This window comes from Gorilla gorilla, chromosome 6 (assembly GCF_029281585.2).
Source record: "Gorilla gorilla gorilla isolate KB3781 chromosome 6, NHGRI_mGorGor1-v2.1_pri, whole genome shotgun sequence".
Taxonomy (NCBI): domain Eukaryota; kingdom Metazoa; phylum Chordata; class Mammalia; order Primates; family Hominidae; genus Gorilla; species Gorilla gorilla.
The window spans coordinates 149,730,300-149,751,295 of NC_073230.2; the positions used below are offsets into that span (position 1 = coordinate 149,730,300).

Below are 20,996 nucleotides of genomic sequence, written 5' to 3' on the forward strand. Positions count from 1 at the left end.
TATGCTAATACAGGTAAAATATGGTTTAATAGTCTGCATTCAGATAAATGTATTTTTTGAATAAAAAAGTACACTTCCTTTTGTTTCTTTTGTGTATTACAGATCGCCAAACAGGGAAGAGTCAGGTTCCAACTTATTTCAACTTTCAAATATGTAAACTTGGTCCTCCTTCTCTCTGTTCTCAGGTAGGCCGGAAACCCAGCTAAGAAACCCTTTTTGTTTCTCATCTCTACAGAAATCAATGTTAGTGTTCCTATCATTTTTTTGTGATGAAGAAATTGAGCCTCAGGGAGTTAGGTCACATGTTTAAGTTCATACAATAACTCACAAGTAATGGGTCTATGTTTTGAATCCAAGTCTAGTGCTCCTTCGACAATATTCCCGTGGTCTCATATCTAATATAGACTAGAACTAGACTCTAGCTCATCATTACGAATGTCTGTCTTGCTCACCTCTTCAAGATCAGCAACTCTTTTATACTTCTACACCATACCACACTTCAGAAACATTTGTTAATTAAGTGTGATGGGAGAAAGTTTTTTGGTGTGTTTGGATCTGTTTTTTTACGGTTGTATGATTATATATTTCCTTTTTTTTTTCTTTTTTTGAGACGGAGTCTTGCTCTGTCGCTTAGGCTGGAGTGCAGTGGCGCAGTCTCACTGCAAGCTCTGCCTCCCGGGTTCACGCCATTCTCCTGCCTCAGCCTCCAGAGTAGCTGGGACTATAGGCGCCCGCCTCCGCGCCCAGCTAATTTTTTGTATTTTTAGTAAAGATGGGTTTTCACCGTGTTGGCCAGGATGGTCTCAATCTCCTGACCTCGTGATCTGCCCGCCTTGGCCTCCCAAAGTGCTGGGATTACAGGCATGAGCCACCGCGCCTGGACTGATTATATATTTCTATACTTTGGGAATATATCCTAACAGAATCCTAAGGATGTAAAAAGTGTTTGCATAAATATTCATAGCTGTTACTTATAATATTGAAAAGTTAAAAGCTACTCAAAAGTTAAGCAATGTAATGGTAATGTAAACTATAATTTAGCTATTCAGTGGAATACAGCTATTCAATGGAATATTATAATGTAAATTAAATTATTTTTAAGAAGACTATGATTCTATAGAGACAGAAAGTAGGCTGGCGATTGCTGAGGTTAGGAGTGGGTGGGTGGGAGGAATAAGGAGTGACTGCTAACAGGTTTGCATTTCTTTCCAGGGTGACGAAAGTGTTCTAAAATTGATGGTAGTGATGGGTTGCACAACTCCACAAATACACTAAAAACTCTGCACTTTTTTTTTTTTTTTTGAGATGGAGTCTCACTCACTCTGTTGCCCAGGCTGGAGTGCAGTGGCGCAATCTCAGCTCACTGCAACCTCCGCCTCCTGGGTTCGAGGGATTCGCCTGCCTCAGCCTCCCAACTAGCTGGGATTGCAAGCTGGCACCACCATGCCCAGCTAATTTTTGTATTTTTAGTAGAGATGGGGTTTCGCCATGTTGGCCAGGCTGCTCTTGAACTCCTGACCTCAAGTGATCTGCCTGCCTCGGCCTCCCAAAGTGCTAGGATTACAGGTGTGAGCCACTGCACCCAGCCAAAACTGTACATTTTAAATGTGTACACATTAAACTATACACTTTAAATGGGTGAATTGTATGGCATGTGAATTATATCTCAATCAAGCTATTATTTAAAAAGAAAATTTTAGGCTGGGTGCAGTGACTCACGCCTGTAACCCCAGCACTTTGGAAGGCCAAGGCTGGTGGATCACCTGAGGTCAGGAGTTCAAAACCAGCCTGGCGGACATAGTGAAACCCCGTCTTTACTAAAAATACCAAAAAAATTAGGAGGGCATGGTGGCGGGCGCCTGTAGTCCCAACTACTCAGGAGGCTGAGGCAGGAGAATCGCTTGAACCCAGGAGGCGGAGGTTGCATGGAGCCAAGATTGCGACACTGCACTCCAGCCTGAGCGACAGAGCAAGACTCTGTCTCAAAAAAATAAAAAAAGAAAATTTTAAACTGAAGCTAGAAAGAAAAAAGAAGACTATTATTAAATGGAAAAAACGTTCATGTTGTAATGTTAGCCAAAAGAAACAGAATCCAAAAGCTTGTGTCCAAAATGAATGAAACAATGTTTAAAAGGGGCGGGGGGAGGAGGAATTTATTACTATTCAAATCTGCACACAAAAGAAAATGACTGGAAGTAAATTTAATGAGGGAGTAACAGTAGTTGCCATTGGGTAAGAGACTTTGATTTTTTTTTTTCCATTCTCTAACATCTATATTTCTAACAACAACCCCCCCCACCAGATTTCCAAATTTTCTATTATAAGCATGTATTATAATTGCTATTGCAAATACAGCAGGGGAGACGGGGAATATAAACGCTGCTGTTGTCTGTGGGTGTCTGGGTCTGCCCTGCGGCGCCTAGCAAGTCCCACAGCTGCCTTGCAGCCATGACCACAGCTGCAGGGCATCCAGCTCAGGTGAGTCCATCACTCCGCACCGGTTTTGCTTTGCCATCATATCTCCTGAAGGGAAGGCTAAGTGATACTTTATTCTCATTAGCTCCTTTCCCTTAGAGAAAACCAAGATTTAGATCCTGCTCTACAGTAACCACATCCCAGTACAGATGTTTCAATGGGTCCAAAGAGCGATTATGTGGAAACCAATGGCTAAAGGGAAATACAGTCATCCCTTGGTATCCTCGGGGGATTGGTTCCAGGATGTCACTCAGATACCAACATTCATGGATGCTCAAGTCCCATAAAAATGGCATAGTATTTGGATATAACCTATGCACATCCTCCCATATACTTAATTTAAAAACTTTTTTCAAGAGACAAGGTCTCGCTCTGTCGCCAGGCTGGAGTACAGTGGTGGCATCATGGCTCACTGCAGCCTCAACCTCCTAGGCTCAAGTGATCCTCCCACCTCAGCCTCCTGAGTAGCTGGGAGTACACGTGTGAGCCACTAGGCTCAGCTAATTAAAAAAAAATTTTTTTTTTGTAGAGACAGAGTCTTGCTATGTTGCCCAGACTGGTCTTGAACTCCTGGCCTTAAGCAACCCTCCCACCTTGGCCTCCCAAAGTGCTAGGATTACAGATGTGAGCCACCACCAGGCCTGGCCCTTCCACATACTTTAAGTCATTTCTAGATTACTTATAATACCCAATACAACCTAAATGCTATGTAAATAGTTGTTATACTGTGTTGTTTAAGAAATAATGACAAGAGAAAAATAGTCTGTACATGTTCAGTACAAATGCAAACACCCTAGGCATAACTACATTGTACACATCTGCAATGTAACACACTCTGGAATGTTTTTTTTCTGAGTATTTTCAGTCTGTGGTTGATTGAATCCTCGGATGCGGAACTCACAGATACAAAGGGCCTGTTATAGTCACGTAATTCATTCTTGCAACTAATATTTGTGCCTGCTTCTCTCAGGGAATAGAGTAAAACCTGGGAGAAATGTAAAATAGATTAATTTGCCCTCTGACAGTTTCCATTCTCATACAGGAAATAAGATGCACATGAATGTCTCCCATACAAAACACAGTCTGATAAGCAAAACAGGTGAAAGTGAATGCCACTTGTGGAAGAGCAGCCCTGAGTTGGGCTTGAAGATTGGGCTGAATTTCGTTTGGGGTATGTGGCTGGAAGGCACGGATATTTGCATAATCTCAGAATGACTAATATTTAAGGAAGCACCAGCCACTGAATGAAAAGCAACACTGGCTCCATAAGGAGGAGACGCCCAAATGATTTTTAGGATTTCTTTGTAGGGGTCAAGCAACACACAAACCAAGGCAGAATCTGTGAACACAACTTGTGTAGACTTTCTGAAAGCTGTTGCCAAGATGATACCAGAAGCATAATGACCTTTAAATTTTTAAATTTTGCGCCGGGCCTGGTGGCTCATGCCTGTGATCCCAGGTCTTTGGGAGGCTGAGATGGACAGATCACTTGAAGCCAGGAGTTCAAGACCAGCCTGGCCAACATGGTGAAACCGTCTCTACTAAAAACACAAAAATTAGCCAGGCGTGGTGGCACATGCCTGTAATCTCAGCTACTCGGGAGGCTGAGGCAAGAGAATCGCTTGAACCTGGGAGGTGGAGGTTGCAGTGAGTGAAGATTGCACCACTGCACTCCAGCCTGGGCGACAGAGCAAGACTCCATCTCAAAAAAAAAAAAAATTAATTTTGAAATAATTTCAAGTTTACAGAACCGTTGCAAGAATAGTACAGAAAATTTATATACTCTTTGTCCAAATTCACAGGTTTTCACATCCTCTCCTCCTCAGACTTGTTAAAATGCTCTTTCGGAGGCTCAGCTTAAATGAGTGCTATCCAGCCATCAGGAGTCTTCAGTGCTCATGAGTATAAAAGAACACAGAATTTTACAACACCAGTGTACTGAAGTAAGCATGCCCATGTCCAAGAGACAATTCAACCCCCGTACCAGCCCCAACCGTCCACCAACCCTCTAGGGGGACACTGAATACTTTTTCCTTCTTCTTCTTATTTTTATGCGGAGACGGGGTCTTGCTATGTTGCCCAGGCTGGTCTAGAACTTCTGGACTCAGGGGATCTGCCTGCCTTGGCCTTCCAAAGTGCTGGGATTACAGGCGTGAGCCATCATGCCAGGCCCCTATGATCATTTTAAACACGAATCTGTATCCATATGGCTGGAGCTGAGTAAACTTTGGCTGCTAAGTAAACTAAAGCCCCCATTAGGTTTGCCTCTAGCCTGGCCCAGGAAGTTTGGTGTGAACTGATCATTCTCTGCATTATGGAGGTCACAAGAGCAGCCCTCAAGAAGTCCCTCTCCGGCTGGGTGTGGTGGCTCACGCCTGTAATCCCATCCCTTTGGGAGGCTGAGGCGGGCAGACTACCTGAACTCAGGAGTTCGAGACCAGTCTGGCCAAAATGGCAAAACCAAAATTAGCCAGGTGTGGTGGCGGGTGCCTACAATCCCAGCTACTTGGGAGACTGATGCAGAAGGATTGCTTGAACCCGGGAGGCAGAGGTTGCAGTGAGCCAAGATCATGCCACCGCACTCCAGCCTGGGCGACACAGCGAGGCTCTATCTCCCCAAAAAAAAAAAAAAAAAAGTCCCTTTCCCTCCCAGAGGAGACTCTCATGACACTGAAGGTGCTAGGAACATCTGAAGTCTTAGTAAGGCTGTTGTCAGGAGACCTAACCTTTCCGAGGACCTAAAGAGTGTATGGAGGGCTGGGTGCGGTGGTTCACGCCTGTAATCCCAGCACTTTGGGAGGCCAAGGTGGGCAGATTACAAGGTCAGGAGTTCGAGACCAGCCTGGCCAACATGGTGAAACCCCGTCTCTACTAAAAATACAAAAATTAGCCAGGCATGGTGGCGGGCGCCTGTAATCCCAGCTATTCGGGAGGCTGAGGCAGGAGAATCACTTGCACCTGGGAGGCACAGGTTGCAGTGAGCCGAGATCACGCCACAGCCTGGGTGACAGAGCAAGACTCTGTCTAAAAAAAAAAAAAAAAAAAAAAAAAAAGAGCATATGGAAAGTGTCACAACAGGAAGATCTGCTGAACCCTTGAATTTAAATAGGCCACAGTATCAAAAGGTGTATAATTTTCCTCCTCGCTTGCTTCCTTCCTTCCAATAAAACCCTACTGAAAAAACTCTGGCCTTATATTGTCATGGATGAAGGAGAAATTTCTGTGGGAAATTAAAAATAAATGGCAGGTGTACCTTCTTCAGTTCTTGTTTGGATCTACAATCTAGCAGAAAGTCCATCTCACATCCCCATTTCCACCCCTAATGCCCTGGCAGGGCCATATGTGAGTGAAAAACATTTACGAGAGGCTGCAGAGTCCGGATGAGCAGAAGGAGGAGCTGAGCTGACAGGAGGAACGGGATGATCGAATCCTTTTCCCATCCCCCGGTCTATTTATAGAGTCATCTGCCTTCAGGAAATGCTGAGCCCCTTCTCCCAGGACCCTGTTGGGAGTGACGCCTGTGCTGGCTGACCCAGCCTTCCACATCCTCCTCCTGGCCTCAGCAGCTCTCCCCTTGTGACCCAGTGGGTTACTGGGAACCCAGCCTGTAAATGACAGTGCTTCTCAGAGGTCCCCAGTCTAGTGAGGAAATTCAAGGAGGAAAGGCACAACAACAACAACGACAACAACAACAACAAAAAACTTAATGATACTGGAAAAACGCCTGGCACAGAGAGGCTCCTCAACACCAGCACAGGGAGGGAACAGGTGGGATGCCAGGGCTGCAGGTGACAACACTGTGGCCCAGGGGTTTTTTGGCTTACCTAGCCTATCACCTGGCCACATGGTGGCAGAGGTAGAAGCAGAACCTAGGGCTCCTGTTACCCTGTCTGGGGCTCATTCACCTCCTCACCCTCCTTTCCATTGCCTCAGGGGACTCAGGTTTCCATGGAGAAGCTGTCACAGGAGAACCTGGATCTGCTAGTTACATGTTCCATGTTCTTGAAGGCATTTCTTCTCCTTTTTTTTTTCTTAGCTGAAGAGCCACTTCTTCAGAAACCCAGAGAGATTTGTGAAGTTCGTGTTTCTGGTGATTTTTTTTTTTTTTAGAAGTGAGAAATGTTCTTTGTTATTATTAGGCTGTTGAGAGATTTTGTTTTTGTTTTTTTTTTTTTTTTTTTTGCTTTTTGAGACAGCATCTCTCTCTGTTGCCGAGGCTGGAGTGCAGTGATGTGAATACAGCTTCGACCTTATGTCCAGCAATCTTCCTGCTTCTGCCTCCCAAGTAGCTGGAATGACAGGCGTGCACCACCACGCCCAGCCTGGAGATTTTTTAAAAAACAACAAAAAACAAAACACATTTGCCTTATAGCTACCAGATAACATTAGCCATGAGGCCAGGCACGGTGGCTCATGCCTGTAATCCCAGCACTTTGGGAGGCCGAGGCAAGCGGATCATCTGAGGTCAGGAGTTGGAGACCAGCCTGGCTAACATGGTGAAACCCTGTCTCTACTAAAAACACAAAAATTAGCTGGGCGTGGTGGTGCATGCCTGTAATCCAAGCTACTCAGGAGGCTGAGGCAGGAGAGTCACTTGAGCCCGGGACACAGAGGTTGCAGTGAGCCGAGATCGCGCCACTGCATTCCAGCCTGGGCGACAGAACGATACTCCGTTTCAAGAAAGAAAAAAAAGAACAGTCTGGGTGCTGTGGCTCATGCCTGTAATCCCGGCACTTTGGGAGGCTGAGACAGGCAGATCACTTGAGGTCAGGAGTTTGAGACTAGCCTGGCCAACATGGTGAAACCCTGTCTCTATTAAAAATACAAAAAAATTAGCTGGACCTGGTGGCGTGCACCTGTAAACCCAGCTTCTCTGGATGCTGAGGCAGGAGAATTGCTTGAACGCAGGAGGCAGTGTTTGCAGTGAGCCGAGATCATGCCATTGCACTCCAGCCTGCCAGACAGAGCGAGACTCCGCCTCAAAAACAAAAACAAAAAACAAAGACAAACAAAAAAACGAAAACAAAAAACATTAGCCATGGGCTCCTGCTGAATGCTTTTTCTTCTTTTATAAGAAAAGAAGAAAAAGTTGATGTTCTAACAAAATGTATTTAACCTTGTGTTACGTCTTGTACGGTTGGCTTCAAATGTTATTTATACATTTTTTATTGAAGGTTTCACGTATTTATGTTTTGACACCTCAAATTAAGCTGCAATGATGAATGAACAGCTGATACTAATTGAGCACTTACTATTCCCTAAGCAAGATTTTACACAGGTCATTTAGTTTAATGTTCACAGTAAGCTTACTATTGCCTCCCCTTCTCAGATGTGGACATTAAGGCCTGGAGGGATTAACTTTTCCCAAGGCTGCGTGGGTGCTGAATGCGTCAGGGTGTCTGACTCCAGGGTCCAGGTGCCTAACGCCTACAGGTCCACCTTGACGGCACCGAACGGGCCTTCCACTCCTCAATCCAGTTTAGGAACTTGGGAAATAGTTATGATTTTATTTTATTCAAGCACCCAGTCTCCTCCCTTCCCCTTCTCCATCCCCTGCACACCATGCATGCTGTGACACCGAGGCCCTGCCTGGCCAGATCCTCCACTTCCAGAGGCAGCCCTCAGGCTGCCATTTTGTGGCTTCTTTTCCCTCTGAAGGCTTTCCTGCTGTTGGTTTTGATCTGACCTCACTGGATAGTAATCCTGAGAATGGGAGGAAGGACCACCCGGTGTGATCTGTCCTGGTCTCTGAGCACCTGGACAGCCCCGGGGCCTGTGCCTCCCAGGGCTGGAGGCTCACGCTGCACCACTGAACAGCCCACTTGAATGGAATGCACCCGTAGGTCACGTTCGTTTGCTTGCTTCCTGGCACAACATCTCCCTCTCCAGCTGTGCTACCCGCAGAATCCTCTTTCCCACCTCCTTTCTCCCTCTTGCCTTCCTGTCCTCCTCTTCCTTTCCTCCCCTCAGACTCTTCCCACCCTCTTTTGCTGGCTTCTGTTCTTTCCATGAGCAGAGAGTTTCCAGGCCTGGCTCCCGGCCAGCACATTTGGACAAAAGGCAGCAATCTTAGAGGGAGACGTCATCTCCCATCCCCTTGCTTGGGGCCAGCACAAGAGAATGGAGCTGAGGCTACTCCTGCAGCTGCTCCCGGGTTCTGAGAAAAAGCTTGAGAGAGGGTTTATCATAAGGATTAAAAGCAAAGGGTTTGGAATCAGACAGACCCAGGTTTCAATTCCAGTGAACTTGGAGAGCTGCGGGACCTCGATCAAGATATATTTCTAAGCCTTAGTTCTCGCCTCTGTAAAATGGTGATAATGGTAGCACTTACTTTAAGAGACTGGTAAGGATTAGATGAAATTGCACCTGTAAAACATTCAGCACAGTGCATAGCCCAGAAAAAGCGCTCAGCAAATGTCTTCCATTATTCTAAGGTGAACTTAACCCTGCCAAATAATACTAATAAGTAATAATGCTCTAACATATTATTGTAAATATTTATTTATTTATTTATTTTTAGTTTAGTTTAGTTTTTTGAGATGGACTCTTGCTCTGTCGCCCAGGTTGGAGTGCAGTGGCACAATCTCGGCTCACTGCAACCTCCACCTCCAGAGTTCAAGCAATTCTTGTGCCTCAGTCTCCCGAGTAGCTGGGACTACAGGCGCACACCACCATGGCTGGCTAATTTTTTTTGTATTTTTGGTAGAGACGGGGTTTCACCATGTTGGCCAAGCTGGTCTCGAACTCCTGCCTGCCTGCCTTGGCCTCCCTAAGTGCTGGGATTATAGGTATGAGTCACTGCACCCAGCCTATTTTTATTTTTAACTTTATTTATTTTTTTTTTTTGAGATGAGATCTTACTCTTGTCGCCCAGGATGAGTGCAGTGGTGCAATCACAGTTCACTGCAGCCTCAAACTCCCAAGCTCAAGCAGTCCTCCTGCCTCAGCCTCCCAATTAGCTGGGACCAAAGGCGTGCACTGCAACAACTGGCTAATTTTTTTTTTTTTGTAGAGACATAGAAACAGGGTTTTGATTTGTTGTCTGGGCTGGTCTCTAATTCCTGGGCTCATGCAATCTTCCCACCTCAGCATCCCAAACTGCTGGGATTACAGCTGTAAGCCACCATGTCCAGCATACATTAATTCTTTTTTTTATTTTTTTAAGACAGAGTTTCACTCTTGTCCTCCAGGCTGGAGTGGTTCAAGCAATTTTCCTGCCTTGGCCTCCCGAGTAGCTGGAACTACAGGCATGTACCACCATGCCCAACTAATTTTTGTATTTTTAGTAGAGATGGGGTTTCACCACGTTGGCCAGGCTTGTCTCGAACTTGACCTCAAGTGATCTGACAGCTTCGGCCTCCCAAAGTGCTGGGATTACAGGTGTAAGCCACTGTGCCTGGCCAGCATACATTAATTCTTAATGAATTAGTAATAACAATACCATGTCCTCAACTCACCTGCAGGGCTGCTTACGCAGCCTCATTTGTTTGCAAGTGTGGGTAAGCTCTAAACTACTCTCCAACATACAAGTGCTGTTATAATCTGTAAAAGCTGGTTTTGGAATTAGAAGGTGACCTGATCCTCTTCCCTTTGCAGCAGAAGTCAGGGTGCATAGTGACCTGTTACTCCTCAGTTGCACTGGCTATGGTGCCAACTGTGAAAGTAAGGCGGAGGTTGCCCTCAGACCAGCGCAGCTTGCTCTGCCTGACCTGAGACCCTACTTCTGTTTGTTTCCTATCTGTGCCTGGTGTTTCGTACTCAGAAGTTGTGCAATGCCTGGAAATGTGCTCATTTTTATTTAGCTAACTTTCAAGATACGGGAAATCCCCTTTGGCCTAAAATTTCTTTCTTTTTTTTTTTTTTGAGGTGGAGTCTTGCTCTGTCACCCAGGCTGGAGTGCAGTGGCGCGATCTCAGCTCACGGCAACTTCTGCCTCCCAGGTTCAAGGCATTCTCCTGCCTCAGCCTCCCGAGTAGCTGGAACTACAGGCATGCGCCACCACGCCCAGCTAATTTTTTTGTATTTTTAGTAGAGACAGGGTTTCACCATGTTGGTCAGGCTGGTCTCGAACTCCTGACCTCAAATGATCCGCCTGCCTCGGCCTCCCAAAGTGCTGGGATTACAGGCATGAGCCACTGCACCTGGCCTATAATTTCATTTAGTTAATCTGAGCCAGCATTGATCAGTTTAAAACTAATCAATATGATTAATCAGCAAGCTGGAGACAGTTCTCTTTGAGGTGCTATTGGGAATACACAAGTATAAAAAATGGTCCCTGCCCTCAAGCTAGAGATAAAAGATATAAACCCTATCAACCAAATGGCAATAAAAGATTGCAATTGTTCAAAACAGAAAGACAAGGTTGGTTCAGGGAATGCCTGACACGCCCTTAAACTCACAGAAAACTCAAGAGGAATCCATGAAGATCTATTTTTTCAAAGGCAATTAGGACAACCAAAACAGAATGGTGTCTAGGGTGAAAGGCAGTATTCAAAATTAACCGCAGAGGTGTGCAGGAGCGCCATTAGAGACTGGGTGGAGGAATACATTCAAACACGGTGGCAAATGTTATGAAACAAATATAAACTGGAGAAATTTGGAGGAGGGCAATGAAAGGGGAGCCAGGGACTGCTTCAAAGAGGTAGCGCCTGGTGGCCAAGAAAGACTCCATTGGATTCCAAGAGTTGGGGAAGGGAAAGTGCTCCTGAGGAGGCCAGTGCATGGAGTAAAGAACAAGGCAAAGCCTGCCCAGCATGAAGACCGCCTGCTAGGACAGGAGCACCAGGACTCATGTGGGAGCCAGGGAGAAGACGGACCCGGCAGCAGGCTAGATGTTGGGATGTTCTGAAATAAGAAAGAGGAGCGAAGGTTTGCTAACCCAGGGAAATAAGGAGGCCGCAGAATGTAATGATAATATGTTCTCTTTTGGACACATTAAGGTGAGAGTGGTACATTCAAGAGGCAGTGAGAGGTAATGAGCTAACGGTCTGTATAAAGAACAACTCAGAGGTCCAGTTTGGGAGGGAGCGATGAAACTGAGCATGATGAACTGAGGGAGACAGTGAAGAGGGAGAAGGTAGTGAACAAGTGAGGCATGGGTTGCTCTTATGGTGCTCTTGTTACTTCACTCTCTACATGGTGTCTTTTATGTTTCTTTCTCTCTTTTTTTTTTTTTTTTGAGATGGAGTCTCATTCTGTCACCCAGGCTGGAGTTCAGTGGCGCAATCTCAGCTCACCACAACCTCCACCTCCTGGGTTCAAGCAATTCTGCTGCCTCAGCCTCCCGAGTAGCTGGGATTACAACAGGTGCCTGCCACCATGCCCGGCTAATTTTTGTATTTTTAGTGGAGACAGGGTTTCACCATGTTGGCCAGGCTGGTCTCGAACTCCTGACCTCAAATGAGCCACCGTGCCAGGTCTTTTTTTTTTTTTAAGACAGGGTCTCACTCTGTCACCCTGGCTGGAGTGCAGTGGCACCATCGCGGCTCACTGCAGCCTCGACCTCTTGTGCTCAAGTGATCCTCCCACCTCAGCCTCCTGAGTGGCTGGGACCACAGGCATGTACCACCACGGCTGGCTAATTTTTGTATTTTTCTCAAAGACAGGGTTTCACCATGTTGCCCAGGCTCTTTGTATGTTTCTTTACCTGGGCCTTCCAACAAGACAGGGAGTTCTAGTGGCAGAACACATGCAGTGGCTTCTTTTTATTCCCTACAATGCCTAACTGAGACTTTGGTCTACTGTGAGGGTTGCATAAATACTTGTTGAATAAGAACAGGAGGAATCAGTGAAGAACTCTTTTTTGAAAGACAATTAAAACAACCAAAACAGTATGGTGTCTACACTGAGGACGCAGTATTCAAAATACATAACAGGCTGGGCTCACACCTGTAATCCTAGCACTTTGGGAGGCCAAGCCGGGCGGATCATTTGAGGTCAGGAGTTCGAGACCAAACTGACCAACACGGTGAAAGCCTGTTTCTACTAAAAAAAAAAAACAAAAAATTAGCCAGGCGTGGTGGCACACACCTGTAATTTCAGCTACTCGGGAGGCTGAGGAAGGAGAAACACTTAAACCTGGGAGGCAGAGGTTGCAGTTAGCCAGGATCATGCCACTGCGCTCCAGCCTGGGCAACAGAGTGAGACTCCGTCTCAAAAAACAAACAAACAAACAAAAAAAAAACACAACAAAATTATAACAAAGGTGTGCAGGAGCCCAACAAGCAGAATGGCCTTATTGTTAACCCTTTAATGGCCAGATCTTGGCAGGGAGAGAGTTAGTGGTCCTGGGAGTGTGGGACACCCTATTTACCAACCAGAATAGAAGTATTTCAGTATTTTGACAAGTGGCGCAGATTCATCACTGCACCCATTTTACATCCACCTTGACTTGGGTTTCAAGAAGGAAGGGTCAGGGGTGTGTGTCAAGTGCATTAGTGAGATCAAGAAGCATGAGAACAGGGAACCGGCCACAGACGAACCATTAGTAACCTAAGATATGGTTTCAGCAGATGGATAGGAATAGAAGCCAGATTTCAGGGGTGTGGGGAAGGAACATGTGGATCTGCCTCGTGGGACTCTTGCATTTGTTCTGCTTCTTTCTTGGTCCCAAAAGGAGCATTCTCTTTCTCGTTTTCTCTGACAAATTGGCAGCCTGAACCTCGGGGTTGTGTGTGTACCCAGAAGCAGCCTCTTAGCCCCTTTACCCATCTCTCTCAGTTCTGTACAAGACCAGGAATCTTGGCTGTCCTATATTCAAGGGAAAGAAGAGCCTGGAATAAGAGGCTCTCTTGGCTCTCTGTGGTGCTGGAATCTTCAAGTCTGATTGTTTTGAGAGGGATTAAGAAGCTCTCTCTTCTCTGACATTTTTCCACCCTATTAGATGCATCAGTCAGCTGGAGGGTAAACAGAGGGCACTGGTCCCCTTCTGATATCCTGGAAGGTTGTCTATGTTTGTTGATTGTCACAAATACAGATGATGAAATGAACCAGATGACAGTCACCACAAGATGCCAGGGAGTTATATTTGGGGTTGGATGACCACACACTTCATGACAAATCTGAACAAATCTCATCTGCAGCTCAGAGTATTAAGTGGAGAATCCCTCTGAGTCTCCAGGGTGCTGGAGACATTGCCCTGGCTGAAGATCCCAGAGCACGAGGCAAGCTGCTTCGGGAAGTTCCTTTCTATCTTCGCGGTCACCACCCCGACCAAATCTGCGGCTGAGAGACTAGTCTCACTCCAAGCTCGGGAGATGCAAGTTCTATGTCTTAGGCTGTCCTGTCATTTCTATCTAGTAACCAAACCAGAGCATATAGCTTCTCCTGCAACCAACTTCACCCTGGACCATGCCGGGTCAGTCTGAATTGTGATTTGCTGTGTGATCCCTTACAAATGCCTCTGCTTGGTCATCTGGGGAGGTTTAGCCTATATTTACCAGGCACATGAAATGCCAAATAAAATTATAGAAGTGTCCTGTTTTAACACTTCAAAGTTATTTGGAAGAAGATAGGCAGTTACTATTTTTCCATGGTGAGCTGGGAGAGGCAGTGAAAGTAGAATCTGTCTCCTCTGATTCATTGAATGTGAGCAAGAAGGAAGTTCATATGCAACCTTGGACTACCCACCTGGCCTCCTCCCCTTCCCTAAACTCAAGCCTCAACTCTAGATGTGGATAAGAAAGGTGGTGGGAGATAGACAGAGGGGTGGTGCCAAATCACTTCTGGCTGGGTCAACACACCTGTCCCAGCAAGGAGAATGAATGAGCATATCCAACTCCCAGCCTTTACCAGCGTGGCCACAAGGTGCAGTTTGCAGGGACAGTCCAGGTTAATTAAGCCTATTGTACATCAATTAACAACTTACTTTTAGTGCTTTTTTTCTTTTTTTGAGGAGTTTAGCTCTTGTCAGCCAGGCTGGAGTGCAGTGGCGCGATCTCGGCTCACTGCAACCTCTGCTTTCCGGGTTCAAGTGATTCTCCTGCCTCGGCCTCCTGAGTAACTGGGACTACAGGCGCCTGCCTCCACACCTGGCTAATTTTTGTATTTTTAGTAGAGATGGGGTTTCATTGGCCAGACGGATCTCCAACTCCTGACCTCAGGTGATCCAGCCCACCTCAGCCTCCCAAAGTGTTGGGGTTACAGGCATGAGCCACCATGCCTGGCCTTTTTTTTTTTTTTTTTGAGACAGTCTCCCTCTTTTGCCCAGGCTGGAGTCCAGTGGCGCAATCTCAGCTCACTGCAACCTCCACCTCCTGGGTTCAAGCGATTCTCCTGCCTCAGCCTCCTGAGTAGCTGGGATTATAGGCATGTGCCACCATGCCCAACTAATTTTTTTTTTTTTTTTTTTTGAGACAGAGTCTCACGCTGCCGCCCAGGCTGGAGTGCAGTGGCGCAATCTCGGCTCACTGCAAGCTCCGCCTCCCGGGTTCACACCATTCTCCTGTCTCAGCCTCCTGAGTAGCTGGGACTATAGGCACCTGCCACCAGGCCCGACTAATTTTTTGTATTTTTAGTAGAGATGGGGTTTCACCATGTTAGCCAGGATGGTCTCCATCTCCTGACCTCGTGATCCACCCGCCTCAGCTTCCCAAAGTGCTGGGATTATAGGCGTGAGCCACCGTGCCTGGACCTAATGTTTGTATTTTTATAGAGATGGGGTTTGGCCAGGCTGGTCTCAAACTCCCGACCTCAAGTGATCCACCCGCCTCGGCCGCCCAAAGTGCTAGAATCACAGGTGTGAGCCACCGCGCCTGGCCTAATGCTCTCTTTTTACTTTCTCTACAGTCCTACTTTGTGCATATGGTTACCCTATATTTTACCTACCATAAACTTGCAGAGAATTTAGTGCTGAATCAAATTTGACCATTATTGCATCTTCTCTGCTGAGAAGTGGGGAAGTGTAAGGGAGAGAGAGAGGCCCTTGAAATTGCTTTGCTGGGTTGGCTCTTTTGTGTCACTCGGTCCACCCATCCTAGGTTTCAACCTACACAACATGTGGAATCGTGGTGATGTGCCATCAAGGTTATGGAAACACGAAACCAACAGCAAGAGATGAACTTGGGACAACACAGAAGACAATCTATAAAGATTTTTTTGAGACCTCTGTTGCCCAGGCTGGAGTGCAGTGGTGTGATCTCGACTCACTGCAATCTCCGCCCGCCAGGCTCAAGTGATCCTCCCACTTCAGCCTCCAACCTCGGCTACTACCAACAATGCTGCCACAAATACTCTCCAGCACTTGTTCCAATATTTTTCTAAGATAAATTCCTAAAAATGGAATTGCGAGATTAAAATAGATTTCTTTTTTTTTTTCCGAGACAGAGTCTCGCTCTGTCACCCAGGATGGAGTGCAGTGGCGCGACCTCGGCTCACTGCAACCTCCGCCTACCGGGTTCACGCCATTCTCCTGCCTCAGCCTCCCGGGTAGCTGGGACTACAGGCGCCCGCCACCGCGCCCGGCTAATTTTTTGTATTTTTAGTAGAGACCGGGTTTCACCGTGTTGGCCAGGACCGTCTTGATCTCCTGACCTCGTGATCCGCCCGCCTTGGCCTCCCGAAGTGCTGGGATTACAGGCGTGAGCCACTGCGCCCGGCCTAAAATACATTTCAAAGCCACATACTTAATGAATCTATTTGTGCCAAGTGATGGTTATTTTGAAAATGAGACTCTAATACTCCCTTTTAAAACAATAATAAGATATAGTACCTCTCTGTTCCTTAACCCAACTGTACCCACACCGGTTTTGCCCCGAAAATTTTATGAATTTCTATTTAAGTTAATATGAACATTAAAATTCATACTGTGGCACATGCATAGAGGCAATGTATTATATTTTGAGTTTTGTTAACTTTTAAAAGAAAACATTAAAATTAGAAATTTAAAATTTTTGGCCAGGCGTGGTGGCTCATGCCTGTAATTCCAGCACTTTGGGAGGCCAAGGCCAGCGGATCACTTGAGGTTAGGAGTTCCAAACCAGCCTGGCCAACATGGTGAAACCCCCTCTCTACTAAAAAATACAAAAACTAGCCAGGCGAGGTGGTGGGCGCCTGTAGTCCCAGCTACTTGGGAGGCTGAGGCAGGAGAATTGCTTGAACCTGGGAGGCAGAGGTTGCTGTGAGCTGAGGTCGCACCACTGCACTCCAGTGCAGCAACTTGGGAGGCTGAGGCAGGAGAATTGCTTGAACCCAGGAGGTGGAAGTTTCAGTGAGCCAAGATCACGGCACTGAACTCCAGCCTGCGTGACAGAGCAAGACTCCGTCTCAAAAAAAAAAAAAAAATTTTTGGCCAAGTGCAGTGGCTCATGCCTGTAGTCCCAGCACTTTGCAAGGCCGAGGCAGGTGGATTGCTTGAGTCCAGGAGTTTGAGACCAGCCTGGGCAACATGGGGAAACTCTGTCTCTACTAAAAATACAAAAATTAGCTAGGTGTGGTGGTGCGCACCTATAGTCACCGCTACTCAAGAGGCTGAGGCAGCAGGATCCCTTGAGCCCAGGAGGTAGAAGCTGCAGTGAGCCATCATTACACCACTGCACTCCAGCCTGGGCAAAAGAGCAAGACCCTGTCTAAAAATAAATAATAATAAAAATAAATAAATAAGTAAATAAATGTTTTATAACAAATATAACTTTCATAGATTACATATAAAGTTTATAAGTAAACCTACAATTTTTAAGTGTACTTTTTTAGAAGACAAAACAACAAAAGGAAATACATTTGGCATTCTGCTTTAAGTGGTCCGATAAGCCCTTCAGATAAAATCCGCAGTGTACGGAAGGCCTGGGGGTCCCGGGAGGAGGGGTCACAGCCAAGGTTGCGGCTCCCTGTACTGGCCCCACTCTCCAGCCAATGATCCCTGCTTTCATTTCCTTCTGAAGGGATGCCTATGACCTCCTGGTCCCCTACCACTGAGGGAAGCTAACCTCTTCCCTAAGCTTGCTGCAAGGGTGACTCACCCCTTCCTTCCCCAAGGCCAGGGGAAAAAACGATCACTTGGTTTCCCATAGTTCAGCCAGTTGGAAGAGTGGGTCTCAGGCTTATCTGTTCTTTAGCCCCTCTGAACTGCAAGCCAGGGACAAACGTGCCAAAGAGAAGCTGAAGGTAGAGTCGCAATTCTAGGTCCAGCTGGCAAAGAACTTAACTTCTAGGCAAACTGAGGGCTGACGGAGTAAACTGTTGCCCATGTCAGACATTGATTTTAAGGCCAGGGTAAAGAAGAGTCTGACTCTGGCTTCCCAGCATGTCGCTGTCTTTTGCATATGAAAAGTAGAGAACTTAGCTCATCACTTGCCCTAGTTCCAGGCAGTGTTTGCCTCCTATCATTAAAGGGGCCAGCGGGGCCTGGCACTCTTCCCTGAGTAACCAGCACAGGGAATTTCAAGAGAGTCTGGGGTACAAGTGGAGGCTGTCTGATTCAGGTGGCAGAAGAAGGGTCTATGCTTGGACACATGAGGCTGACAGCCAGTGTTCAGGGCCAAGGCTCCTGGGGTAACAAGCAACAATGCGTGTGGGCAGAGAGGCAGTGGTGAGGGCAGTGAGGGGTCACGGCCCGAAAGGCGCTGCACAATGAACCCATGGAAAACCAGTTTCACTAAAATCTATCCAAGAAAGAGCAATCCAGGGCAGCTCCAGGGAAGCAACTCCTAACCCCCAATCTTCAGCAAGGTGACTGCCAGAAGGAACAGAGGAGGGCTGGTAAAGACCTCGGGGGAGAAGCAGCGAGACAGGAGTCCAGGAGACTGTGCGGAACGCCAGGAACAAGCAGGGCCAGCCTTGTCCACTTCTGAGGACCTGCGAGGCATCCCATGTGTCCCACCTGGGATCTTTTGGAATCTGAGTTTCCGTCCCGCCCTGTGGTGGGCTCTCTATACGTGACTGCTAGAGCAGCCACTCTCAACCTCAGCTGTACCTTAAAATCATCTGGGGATCTTAAAAAAATACTGATGCCAGGTCAGTGAGCCCTAAGTATCAGTTGTTTTTAATCTCCCTCCCCAGCCTTTTTTTTTTTTTTTTTTTGGACACAGGGCCTCACTGTCGCCTAAGCTGGAGTGAAGTGGCACAAACATAGCTCCCTGCAGCCTCAACCTCCCTGGGCTCAAGTGATCCTCCCGCCTCAGTCTCCCGAGTAGCTGGGACTACAGGTGTGTGCCACTGTGTGTGGTTAATTTCTTTTATTTATTTATTTTTGAGATGGAGTCTTGCTCTGTCGCCCAGGCTGGAATGTAGTGATGCAATCTTGGCTCATGCAACCTCTGCCTCCTGGGTTCAAGTGATTCTCCTGCCTCAGCCTCCCAAGTAGTTGGGACTACAGGCATGCGCCACTACACCTGGCTAATTTTTGTATTTTTAGTAGAGACAGGGTTGGCCAGGCTGGTCTCAAACTCCTGATCTCAAGTGATCTGCCTGCCTCGGCCTCCCAAAGCGTTGGGATTACAGGCGTAGGCCACTGCGCCTGGCCAATTTCTTTTACTTTTTATAGAGATGGGGTCTCGCCATGTTGCCCAGGCTAGTCTCAAACTCTCCTCCCCAGCATTTAAATGTATATTCTAATGCACATCCCAAGATTAAAAATGTTAAGAAATCTGATTGGAGGGGTAGAATCCCACCCCTACTGAATGTTAATTTACGACAGCTATAGTTGGCAAGAAATAGTTTAAAGTTTAAAGGGCACATTAGCAATGTATGGACATAGATTCTGCAGGTTCTCCGCCTTCTGCAGAAACCAAAGGGAAGAGCCTGGCCAGGAGATCTGTGCCTGAGTCTGCAGGACCTCCCAGTTCTCAGCTCCCACTCCTGGTTCCTCTGCAACTTCCTTGTATTGTAGCAAACCAGATTTCCACCCTCCTGGGCCTCTCTGGTCTCCTGAAGAGGATCTCTGGTCTGCTGAGTCCCACCCTTTTCCTACCCCTTTAGAGGCAGGCTCTACATCCAGTCTGGAGGCAGAATGACCAGGACCGCCCTGGGAAGTGGACTTGCCCATATGAATGGAATCCTACAATGCTGTGTGAACTCCCTGCCTGCTTCCCCGGGGGTCAGGATTCCTGGATGCTGGCCCTTCCAACATGCTATGCCCTACCTGTCCCCTTCTCAGACCACAGTCTCAGCCCACCCCTCTCTGGGCTATACTATGATAAGCCTCCTTCCCTTTATGGTTGAGCACCCCGGACGCCTTGCTCTCTACATTCACAGAGATGGGTGTCAGCTCTTCCTGCACTTAAGGTACCATTGTCTCCTTTGTATAGGATTTCCCTGGCCCCATACTCTGAGATGACACCCAGTCCTCACAGAAGTGCAGTTCACTCCCCTAGACATAACAGGATGGTAGAGGAAGGCAGTAACGGGGAGTTTTATCTTTCCATCTTTTGTAACACCAGCAACGAGGATTTTTTTTTTCTATGTCACTCTTCAGTCTTTACATAAAGTTCCACATGATAAATTCCCAGCTGAGTTCAATTCCAGGAAAAGTTTTGTTCTGAGAATTAATTTGTAGGCTTTCTGTTGTCCAAAATCCCAAACTATGCAACCCAGTGTATTTTTGTTTGTCCCTAAGCTGCCAGAAAACTTACAGCCAAATGCGTTATCCAAGTGTTGTAATCTGCTAAATGCAGGCCACTCAGAAGGTCCACATTCCTTTTGCTTTGCTTTGTTTTCTCCTGAGCATTTCTGTACATACTTGCTTTTAGTCTAAGTTATCATACTCTGTGCCCAAACCAGTCACCAGGTCCTGCCTCTTGATCCTGGCATCCTTTCAGTTTCTCCTGCTCCTCAGTAATTCTGGCCTGGGTGTTGCAAAAAGCCTTGGTCTCCTCCTCCTCCTCCAGGCCTCCCCACCCAACAACCAGAAGGAGCGCATCACTCCTGCTTCAGTGCATACTCCTGCCTCCTTCTGGCAGATCCTTCCTTCCCTGTGCCTCTGCCCTGACAGCCCCCGCCTCACCTATCCCCGGCATGCACTCACATACTGCAACCCGCAGCCACACTGAATTCCCCTCACTGGCCTCTCCTAGACTCTCCTGGTGACTTTGCACATTCTGTTCTTTCAGCCTGAAACAACCTTCCCTGCTGTTTCCTTGGAGAGGCGGTTTTCAGGGCTTAGCCCAAGCATCACCTAATCTGTGGGGATTCCCTGCACCGGCTCCTCTCTGGGCTGCCCTAGTTCTACGCCATGCAGCCCTCACAGCCAGGCTGGGCCAGAACTGGTTTTACTTTTTTGTTTGACTACCCAGCTAGGATGGTGTTCCTGGAAGGAAGGGGGACGTCTCATTCCTCGCTGTACCACTGATGTCTAGCACGCATGCCTAGCACACAGAGCTGTGTAAGGGGATGAATAGAATACATGACACAGGATTTTATTAATCTTCCAGAATGAAAGGACTGGAGGCCAGGTACAGTGGCTCACGCCTGTAATCCCAGCACTTTGCGAGGCCGAGGCGGGCTGATCACCTGGGGTCAGCAGTTCAAGACCAGCCTGGCCAACATGGTGAAACCCTGTCTCTACTAAAAATACAAAAATTAGCTGGGCG

The 20,996-nt window shown here is 47.1% G+C and overlaps 1 protein-coding gene across 4 annotated transcripts in view; it reads right to left on the reverse strand.

Moving 5' to 3' along the window:
- DENND2A (DENN domain containing 2A) overlaps positions 1-20,996 on the reverse strand; it is a 121,961-nt gene that overhangs the window by 99,538 nt on the left and 1,427 nt on the right. The gene's annotated exons all lie outside the window — the stretch shown is intronic.